Here is a 12,398-nt window from a genome sequence, read left to right on the forward strand (position 1 = left end):
AAAAAATAAATAAATTTTATCATTATAAAATCCTAAAAACTTGAATATAATCATTTCCATGTATACGAATCATATAAACAAAAATTGATAGACCTAAAACTCCCTCACAAACTGTCAAAATTAAAAATAAAACTATAAAATAAAATCTTTCCATAATTAATATATATATATATAAATATATAAATAAAATTAATATAATTAATTCTAATCTTAATAAAATCACTAATAAATGCTTTCGATTTAATGAAAAAAGTAAATTTCCCATAAAATAATTAATATATATAAAATTTAAAAATAAAATTTTCATTAGTTTTATTAGTTTAAAAAAAACATTGATCTTGTAAATCAAAATTAAGAATTTTCTTTTAAAACTTCAAAGAAAAATTATACATTTATCTATAATCTCCAAAATTATTATTTTTATTAAACTATTCTTTGATTATTAAAATTATATTCTTCATTTTAGTTCTATTTACAATCATTAATATAAAAATTTTAAAAATAACTCACCCTTTATTAATTACCATTATATTAACAATTCAAACTTCTTTAATTATAACTATAATAGGTTTAATCAGACAAACATTTTGAATATCATATATTATATTTTTAATTTTTATCGGGGGACTATTAATTTTATTTATTTATATTTCCAGATTAACTTCCAACAAAATTTTAAATTTTAAAAAAAAAAATTATATGATTATTATCCCAATTGTAATATTTTTTTTTATTACACCGTATTCTAATAACACAATTAATTTAGAAACTTCAAATTTATTAAATTTATTTATTATAATTAATAAAGAAAATAACTTATTTATATCAAACTTCTATAATTGAAATGAAATGTATCTTACAATACTAATAATAACATACCTAATATTAGTGTTAATTATTATAATTAAAATTACTAATTTTAAACATAACCCAATACGAATTAAATCTTAATGAAAAATTCATTTATTTCTATCACTAAAAATCACCCTATCTTAAAAATCTTTACAAATTCTTTAGTTAATCTCCCAACCCCATCAAATATTTCATTTATATGAAATATAGGTTCAATTTTAGGAATTTGTTTAATAATGCAAATTATCACAGGACTTTTTTTAACAATAAATTACATCCCAAATGTTGAAATAGCATTTTCCAGATTAGATCATATTTATCGAAATGTAAACAGAGGGTGATTAATTCGTATTATTCACACAAACGGTGCCTCATTTTTTTTTATTACATTATACTTGCATATTGGACGAGGAATCTATTATGAATCATTCATATTTAAATACACCTGAATGGTGGGAATTATTATTTTTTTACTATGCATAATAACAGCATTTATAGGTTATGTTTTACCTTGGGGACAAATGTCTTTTTGAGGTGCTACTGTAATTACTAATTTATTATCAGCTTTTCCTTATTTAGGAACTGATTTAGTCCAATGAATTTGGGGGGGATTTTCTGTTAATAACGCCACTTTAAACCGATTTTTTATATTTCATTTTATTATACCTTTTGTTATTTTAATAATATCTATAATCCATTTAATATTTCTTCATCAAACAGGGTCAAGTAACCCTTTAAGTGTTAACAATAACATTGATAAAATTCCCTTTCACCCGTATTTCACTTATAAAGATTTAATAGGATTTTTTATTATATTATTAACTATTTTAATTTTATGCTTAATAAGACCTTTTATTTTAGGAGATCCTGATAATTTTATCCCAGCTAACCCCTTAGTAACTCCTATTCATATTCAACCAGAATGATACTTTTTATTCGCTTATGCAATTTTACGATCAATCCCCAATAAACTGGGAGGAGTAATTGCCCTATTTATATCTATTTTAATTTTATTTAATATACCATTTACTTTTATTAAAAATATTAAAGGAATTCAATTTTACATAATTAACAAAATACTATTTTGAATTTTTATTTTTGTTTTTATTATTTTAACTTGATTAGGAAGATGCCCCATAGAAACTCCATATATAATATTAAGTCAATTAATGACTATTATTTATTTTATATATTTTATTATCAATCCTCTAATTCCTAAAATCTGAGATTATTTAATTTAAATTAATTAGCTTAAATTAAAGCATTTGTTTTGAAAACTTAAGATAAATATTATTTTATTAATTTATACTAATAAAATTACATAAATATACTATTAAACAAAAAAAGAAAAGTAAATAATTTAAAGAAATAGGTAAATATGACTTTCAAGCTAAATTTATTAATTTATCATACCGATATCGAGGTAATGACCCTCGGACTCAAATAAACATAAATCCCAGAATTATTAACTTTAAAAAAAAAAGAAAAGAAAAACAATCACCTCCCAAATAAATTAATGAGAATAACATTCTTATAAATAAAATTCTAGCATATTCAGCCAAAAAAATTAATGCAAAACCCCCTCTTCTATATTCTACATTAAACCCTGAAACTAACTCTCTTTCCCCTTCTATAAAATCAAAGGGAGCACGATTTAATTCTGCCAATATAGAAGAAAAAATTCTCAATACTAAAGGAATTATTAAAAAAAAAAATCAAACATTCTCTTGATAAAAGTTTAAATTTATTAAATTATAACCTCTTATTAATAATATAGGAGATAAAAAAATTAAAGCCAATCTAACTTCATAAGAAATAGTTTGAGCTAACCCTCGTAATTTCCCCAATTTTGCATAATTTGAATTAGATGACCAACCAGAAATTACCACAAAATAAACTCTTATTCTTAAACAACTTAAAATAAATAAAAATCCTAAATTAAATCTTAGTAAAACAATTGAATAAGGAAGAATAACTCACAATCACAGTCTAATTAATATTCTTAAAACGGGGGCAAAAAAAAATAAATAATAATTAGAATTATAAGGAAAAATAAATTCTTTAGAAAATAATTTAATAGCATCTCTAAAAGGTTGAATTAGTCCTAAAAACCCAACTTTTAAGGGACCCTTCCGAATTTGAATATATCCTAAAACCTTTCGTTCTAATAAAGTAAAAAAAGCTACCCTTACTAATAATATAATAATCAATAACAAATAAATAATAAAAAAAGTGATAATTTCTAATTTATTAATTATTATCTATGTATTATAAATACATATTATTAAATTCTAAATTTAATGCACTTTTCTGCCAAAATAATAATCTATTAAACTTAATCAATTATAAAAAACTATTTCAAATATTTATTCCTTTCGTACTAAAATAATTTTATTTATTTAAAGATAGAAACCAACCTGGCTCACACCGGTTTGAACTCAGATCATGTAAAATTTTAAAAGTCGAACAGACTTAAAATTTAAACTTTTTCATTTAAATTAAATTTTAATCCAACATCGAGGTCACAATCTTTAATTTTAATAAGTACTTAAAATTAAAATTATGCTGTTATCCCTAAAGTATTTTATTCTTAAAATTATTAATAATAACTCTTTTCTTAAAAATTTTAATTTAAATAAATATTTCAAAAAAGTTTTAAAATTTTTTTATCGCCCCAATAAAATAATTATTTAAGTTTTATTATTTAAAAATTTATAAATCTTTAAAACTTATAATAATTATAAAAATTTATAGGGTCTTCTCGTCTTTTAAAAAAATTTTAGCTTTTTAACTAAAAAATTAAATTTTATCTTATTAATTTAAAACAGTATATATTTCGTCCAATCATTCATTCAAGATTTCAATTAAAAACCTAATTATTATGCTACCTTTGTACGGTCAAAATACCGCAGCCCTTTAAAATTAATTATTCAGGGGGCAGATCAGACTTTAAATTATTTATCAAAAAGACATGTTTTTGTTAAACAAGCGAACATATATTTTTGCCGAATTCTTAAAATTAATGTTTATAAATATTTTAATAAAATTATAAATTTATAAATATACTAATATTATCATTTTTTCTTTAAAATATTTATTTTTTAAAAAAATAAAATAAATTCAATTAATCAAAAATTTTAAATTTTTTTCAAAAATATAAATTTTTTATAAAAAAATATAATTAATAAATAATTTTATTCCTATAAATTTAATTTTAAATTTAAATTAATTTAATTATTTATTTATTAGCTTATCCCAATAAATATATTTATTTAAATTAAATTATTAATTTAAAAATAACAAATTATTTATTAAATAAAAAAATTAAATTTTTTTCTTTTAAAATTAGATATAATTAAAAACGTTTAACATTTCATTTCTAATAAATTATTATTAATGTTTATATTACAATAACTAAAATAATTAATTTTATTAACTCTTTTAATTTCGAAAAATTTAATTTAAATAAATTTATTTAAATAATCTCTGATACACAAGATACAATAAATTAAATTTACTTACAAATAAATTATTTTTCATTTATTTTTCAAAATTCTATTTCTATACTAATTTTCTATAAATAAATTTATTAATTTAAAATTTTACTTTAATATATATGTTCATATCTTTAAAATTTATTAATTTAATTATTTAAATAAATTTTTAAAAATTTTATTTAATTAAAAAATTTCAAATTAAAATGAATCGCACATTAAATTTTCAATGTAAATGAATTACTTTACTTTAAAGTTTTAATTTGATCTTTCTAGAAACACTTTCCAGTAATTCTACTATGTTACGACTTATTTCAATTTAAAATGAAAGTGACGGGCAATATGTACATATTTTAAAATTTAATCATTTAATTTAATTAAATCAAATTACTTTTAAATCTCATTTCAAATTTATTTTTCAAAAAATTATTCAATAAATTAATTTATAAATAATCCATTCTATTCTTAATTATAGACTACATCTTGATTTGATATAATTTTTTTTAAAAAAATTTAAATTTTTAATTTTTAAAAAAATTTTTATAACAACGATATATAAATTAACAAATTAAGTAAAATTTATTGTGGAGTATCAATTAATAAACAGATTCCTCTAATTTAATTAAAATACTGCCATATTTTTTAAGTTTAAAGACTATAACTTTTAATACCTTATATTTTAAAAATTTAACTTAAATAATAGAGTATCTAATTCTAGTTTTTATTTTAGTTTAATAAACTTCATAAAATTATTAAATAATTTAAATTTTTAAATTTTTAAAATTTCACTTAATAAAAATTTATTTTAATTTAAAATAAATTTTTTTATTAATTTTTTTATTAAATATTTAATTAATTTTTAGTATAACCGCAATTGCTGGCACAAAAATTTATTAATTATTATAAAAATTACTAAATCTAAATTTCTTTAATTTTTAAAATTATATATTTCACAAAATTTTTTAAATTTTAAATTTTAAAATAATTTTAAAATATTTATATATATATATTTAAAATAAATAACAAAGTTAAAACTAACTTTAAAATTAAATTTAATAAATAGATTTTTTTTAAATTTAATTTTAAGGTTTAATTTAATTGAAAATATTAATAAAATTAGAATTTATATATTTTATAAATTAATTATAAAAACTTATTTTTTTTTCTTCTATTATAATAAATTAAAATTTTAATTGTATATAGACGAAAATTACATTAGATGTTCATAATATATTAAAATTTTAATTTTATATAAATGATAATTAAATTAAAATTTTAATATACTATAATAAAATTAGAATTTATATATTTTATAAATTAATTATAAAAACTTATTTTTTTTTCTTCTATTATAATAAATTAAAATTTTAATTGTATATAGACGAAAATTATATTAGATGTTCATAATATATTAAAATTTTAATTTTATATAAATGATAATTAAATTAAATGTCTATAATAAATTAAAATTTTAATATACTATAATAAAATTAGAATTTATATATTTTATAAATTAATTATAAAAACTTATTTTTTTTTCTTCTATTATAATAAATTAAAATTTTAATTGTATATAGACGAAAATTACATTAGATGTTCATAATATATTAAAATTTTAATTTTATATAAATGATAATTAAATTAAATGTCTATAATAAATTAAAATTTTAATATACTATAATAAAATTAGAATTTATATATTTTATAAATTAATTATAAAAACTTATTTTTTTTTCTTCTATTATAATAAATTAAAATTTTAATTGTATATAGACGAAAATTATATTAGATGTTCATAATATATTAAAATTTTAATTTTATATAAATGATAATTAAATTAAATGTCTATAATAAATTAAAATTTTAATATACTATAATAAAATTAGAATTTATATATTTTATAAATTAATTACAGAAACTTATTTTTTTTTCTTCTATTATAATAAATTAAAATTTTAATTGTATATAGACGAAAATTACATTAGATGTTCATAATATATTAAAATTTTAATTTTATATAAATGATAATTAAATTAAATATCTATAATAAATTAAAATTTTAATACACTATAATAAAATTAGAATTTATATATTTTATAAATTAATTATAAAAACTTATTTTTTTTTCTTCTATTATAATAAATTAAAATTTTAATTGTATATAGACGAAAATTACATTAGATGTTCATAATATATTAAAATTTTAATTTTATATAAATGATAATTAAATTAAAATTTTAATATACTATAATAAAATTAGAATTTATATATTTTATAAATTAATTATAAAAACTTATTTTTTTTTCTTCTATTATAATAAATTAAAATTTTAATTGTATATAGACGAAAATTATATTAGATGTTCATAATATATTAAAATTTTAATTTTATATAAATGATAATTAAATTAAATGTCTATAATAAATTAAAATTTTAATATACTATAATAAAATTAGAATTTATATATTTTATAAATTAATTATAAAAACTTATTTTTTTTTCTTCTATTATAATAAATTAAAATTTTAATTGTATATAGACGAAAATTATATTAGATGTTCATAATATATTAAAATTTTAATTTTATATAAATGATAATTAAATTAAATGTCTATAATAAATTAAAATTTTAATATACTATAATAAAATTAGAATTTATATATTTTATAAATTAATTATAAAAACTTATTTTTTTTTCTTCTATTATAATAAATTAAAATTTTAATTGTATATAGACGAAAATTATATTAGATGTTCATAATATATTAAAATTTTAATTTTATATAAATGATAATTAAATTAAATATCTATAATAAATTAAAATTTTAATACACTATAATAAAATTAGAATTTATATATTTTATAAATTAATTATAAAAACTTATTTTTTTTTCTTCTATTATAATAAATTAAAATTTTAATTGTATATAGACGAAAATTACATTAGATGTTCATAATATATTAAAATTTTAATTTTATATAAATGATAATTAAATTAAAATTTTAATATACTATAATAAAATTAGAATTTATATATTTTATAAATTAATTATAAAAACTTATTTTTTTTTCTTCTATTATAATAAATTAAAATTTTAATTGTATATAGACGAAAATTATATTAGATGTTCATAATATATTAAAATTTTAATTTTATATAAATGATAATTAAATTAAATGTCTATAATAAATTAAAATTTTAATATACTATAATAAAATTAGAATTTATATATTTTATAAATTAATTATAAAAACTTATTTTTTTTTCTTCTATTATAATAAATTAAAATTTTAATTGTATATAGACGAAAATTATATTAGATGTTCATAATATATTAAAATTTTAATTTTATATAAATGATAATTAAATTAAATGTCTATAATAAATTAAAATTTTAATATACTATAATAAAATTAGAATTTATATATTTTATAAATTAATTATAAAAACTTATTTTTTTTTCTTCTATTATAATAAATTAAAATTTTAATTGTATATAGACGAAAATTATATTAGATGTTCATAATATATTAAAATTTTAATTTTATATAAATGATAATTAAATTAAATGTCTATAATAAATTAAAATTTTAATATACTATAATAAAATTAGAATTTATATATTTTATAAATTAATTATAAAAACTTATTTTTTTTTCTTTTATTATAATAAATTAAAATTTTAATTGTATATAGACGAAAATTATATTAGATGTTCATAATATATTAAAATTTTAATTTTATATAAATGATAATTAAATTAAATGTCTATAATAAATTAAAATTTTAATATACTATAATAAAATTAGAATTTATATATTTTATAAATTAATTATAAAAACTTATTTTTTTTTCTTCTATTATAATAAATTAAAATTTTAATTGTATATAGACGAAAATTATATTAGATGTTCATAATATATTAAAATTTTAATTTTATATAAATGATAATTAAATTAAATGTCTATAATAAATTAAAATTTTAATATACTATAATAAAATTAGAATTTATATATTTTATAAATTAATTATAAAAACTTATTTTTTTTTCTTTTATTATAATAAATTAAAATTTTAATTGTATATAGACGAAAATTACATTAGATGTTCATAATATATTAAAATTTTAATTTTATATAAATGATAATTAAATTAAATGTCTATAATAAATTAAAATTTTAATATACTATAATAAAATTAGAATTTATATATTTTATAAATTAATTAACAATCCAATACTTTTAAATTTTATTAAAAGTAAATTTATTATGGATATATATCACAAAAAATCCTATTAATAGTTTTTTTTAACAATCCAATACTTTTAAATTTTATTAAAAGTAAATTTATTATGGATATATATCACAAAAAATCCTATTAATAGTTTTTTTTAACAATCCAATACTTTTAAATTTTATTAAAAGTAAATTTATTATGGATATATATCACAAAAAATCCTATTAATAGTTTTTTTTAACAATCCAATACTTTTAAATTTTATTAAAAGTAAATTTATTATGGATATATATCACAAAAAATCCTATTAATAGTTTTTTTTAACAATCCAATACTTTTAAATTTTATTAAAAGTAAATTTATTATGGATATATATCACAAAAAATCCTATTAATAGTTTTTTTTAACAATCCAATACTTTTAAATTTTATTAAAAGTAAATTTATTATGGATATATATCACAAAAAATCCTATTAATAGTTTTTTTTAACAATCCAATACTTTTAAATTTTATTAAAAGTAAATTTATTATGGATATATATCACAAAAAATCCTATTAATAGTTTTTTTTAACAATCCAATACTTTTAAATTTTATTAAAAGTAAATTTATTATGGATATATATCACAAAAAATCCTATTAATAGTTTTTTTTAACAATCCAATACTTTTAAATTTTATTAAAAGTAAATTTATTATGGATATACATCACAAAAAATCCTATTAATAGTTTTTTTTAACAATCCAATACTTTTAAATTTTATTAAAAGTAAATTTATTATGGATATACATCACAAAAAATCCTATTAATAGTTTTTTTTAACAATCCAATACTTTTAAATTTTATTAAAAGTAAATTTATTATGGATATATACCACAAAAAATCCTATTAATAGTTTTTTTTAACAATCCAATACTTTTAAATTTTATTAAAAGTAAATTTATTATGTATATATATCACAAAAAATCCTATTAATAGTTTTTTTTAACAATCCAATACTTTTAAATTTTATTAAAAGTAAATTTATTATGGATAAGTCACAAAAGATCCTATTAATAGTTTTTTAATAATCCAATACTTTTAAATTTTTATTAAAAGTAAAAATAAAGTGCCTGATTAAAGGATTATTTTGATAGAATAAATTAAGTAATTTTATTACCTTTATTATATTTTATAGAATTAAACTATAACATTAAATTTCAAAAATTTAAATGCTTCATACATCAAAATATAAAAAATAAGCTAAATAAGCTAATGAGTTCATATCTCATTTATAAAAGTTGAAATCTTTTTTTTTTAAAAATTTATAATAATTTTAATTTAACAAAAATATTATTTATAATCATTATAATAATAAGAACTTTATTTTCTCTATCATCAATTTCTTTTATTAATATGTGAATAGGAATAGAAATTAATTTAATTAGATTTATTCCTCTAATAATTAATAAATTAAATAATCTATCTTCCGAAAGAATAATAAAATATTTTTTAATTCAATCAATTTCTTCAATTAATTTTCTTTTTTCATCAATTAGATTAACTTATATTAATAAATGATTCAATGAAATAAATTATTTTAACTGATCAATTCAAATAATTTTAAATTTAAGATTATTAATAAAAATAGGAGCTGCCCCATTCCATTTTTGGTTTCCTAAAACTATAAAAGGATTATCTTGAATTAATTGCCTAATTTTAAGAACCTGACAAAAAATTATCCCTATAATTATTTTATTTTATAGATCTATTATAAAAATTATTATTTTATCATGTATTATAAGAGCTTTAGTAGGAAGATTCATAGGATTAAATCAAACGTCTTTAATTTTACTAATATCTTTCTCTTCAATCAATCATATTAGATGACTACTAATTTCTCTTCTTATAAATTTAAATTTATGAATAATTTATTTTTTTGTCTACTCTTTTATTAACTTTATTTTAATAAATTTTTTCAACAAACTTAAAATATTCAATTTAAATCAATTTTTTTATAATAAAATAAATTTAACTACTTATTTTATTTTATTAAATTTATTAAGATTAGGTGGACTCCCACCATTCTTAGGCTTTCTGTCAAAATGAATAATTATTAATTTTTTAATCAATATAAATATATACATAATATCATTATTATTAGTAATAACATCACTGATTAATTTATTTTTTTATATCCGTATTACATATTCTTATTTAATAATTCAATTTAATGAAATTAAATATTTCTCCTTTAAGATAGAAAAATCTTTTATTTTAATTACAATAAATTCTCTATCAATTTTAAATTTAATTTTTATAACTTTAATTTATATTATTTAAAAACTTTAAGTTAATAAAACTAATAATCTTCAAAATTATAAATAATTAATTTTAATTAAGTTTTAGTAAAATTTTACTACTTTAAATTTGCAATTTAAAATCATTACATTGACTATAAAACTTAGTAAAAAAGATTTAATCTTATAAATAAATTTACAATTTATCGCTTTACATCAGCCATTTTACTGCGACAATGAATATTTTCAACTAATCATAAAGATATTGGAACAATTTATTTTATATTTGGAATTTGATCTGGAATAGTAGGAACATCCCTAAGTATAATTATTCGAACTGAATTAAGATCTACTAACTCATTAATTTTAAATGATCAAATTTATAACGTATTAGTAACTGCTCATGCATTTATTATAATTTTTTTTATAGTTATACCAATTATAATTGGAGGATTTGGAAACTGATTAGTTCCCTTAATAATTGGAGCTCCTGATATAGCTTTTCCTCGTATAAATAACATAAGATTTTGACTTTTACCTCCATCATTAAATTTTCTTTTAATTAGATCTATTGTTGAAAGAGGAACAGGAACTGGATGAACAGTTTACCCCCCCTTATCAAGAAATCTCGCTCACTCAGGAAGATCAGTAGATTTTTCTATTTTCTCTCTTCATTTAGCGGGAATTTCATCAATTTTAGGGGCAATTAATTTCATTTCAACTACAATTAATATACGATCAAATCTAATTACTATAGATCGTATACCATTATTTGTTTGATCAGTTTTTATTACTGCAATTCTACTGCTCCTTTCTTTACCTGTTCTAGCAGGAGCTATTACTATATTATTAACTGATCGTAATTTAAACACATCATTTTTCGACCCAGCGGGAGGAGGAGACCCTATTTTATACCAACATTTATTTTGATTTTTTGGGCACCCTGAAGTCTATATTTTAATTTTACCGGGATTTGGAATTATTTCTCAAATTATTGCTCAAGAAAGGGGGAAAAAAGAATCCTTTGGATTCTTAGGAATAATTTATGCTATAATAACTATTGGTCTATTAGGGTTTATTGTATGAGCACACCATATATTTACAGTGGGTATAGACGTAGATACCCGAGCCTATTTCACTTCTGCTACTATAATTATTGCAATTCCAACAGGAATTAAAATTTTCAGGTGATTAGCCACAATTTATGGAAATAAAATCAACTATAACCCCAGTTTAATCTGAAGATTAGGATTTATTTTTTTATTTACAATAGGCGGACTCACAGGAGTAATTTTAGCTAACTCTTCTATTGATATTATATTACATGATACGTATTATGTAGTAGCACATTTCCATTATGTTTTATCTATAGGAGCTATTTTCGCTATTATTGGAGGATTTATTCACTGATACCCTTTATTTACAGGATTAACTATAAACCCTAATTGATTAAAAATTCAATTTTTTTCAATATTTATTGGAGTAAATTTAACATTCTTCCCCCAACATTTTCTCGGACTAGCCGGAATACCACGA

At 16.1% G+C, this 12,398-nt stretch overlaps 1 pseudogene across 1 annotated transcript; it reads right to left on the reverse strand.

The window, feature by feature from the left end:
- Positions 1-448: 448 nt before the first annotated feature.
- On the reverse strand, positions 449-11,086 carry LOC148270962 (NADH-ubiquinone oxidoreductase chain 1-like; annotated as a pseudogene). The gene is made up of 2 exons (XR_015825233.1): positions 11,078-11,086; positions 449-3,113 (listed from the first exon to the last, which is right to left on the reverse strand). The product of XR_015825233.1 is annotated as an NADH-ubiquinone oxidoreductase chain 1-like (transcript).
- Positions 11,087-12,398: the final 1,312 nt, after the last annotated feature.

The sequence above is a fragment of the Micrasema longulum genome, unplaced genomic scaffold, assembly GCF_059751315.1.
Source record: "Micrasema longulum isolate JH-2025_06_02 unplaced genomic scaffold, ASM5975131v1 h1tg003219l, whole genome shotgun sequence".
Classification (NCBI taxonomy): Eukaryota; Metazoa; Arthropoda; class Insecta; order Trichoptera; family Brachycentridae; genus Micrasema; species Micrasema longulum.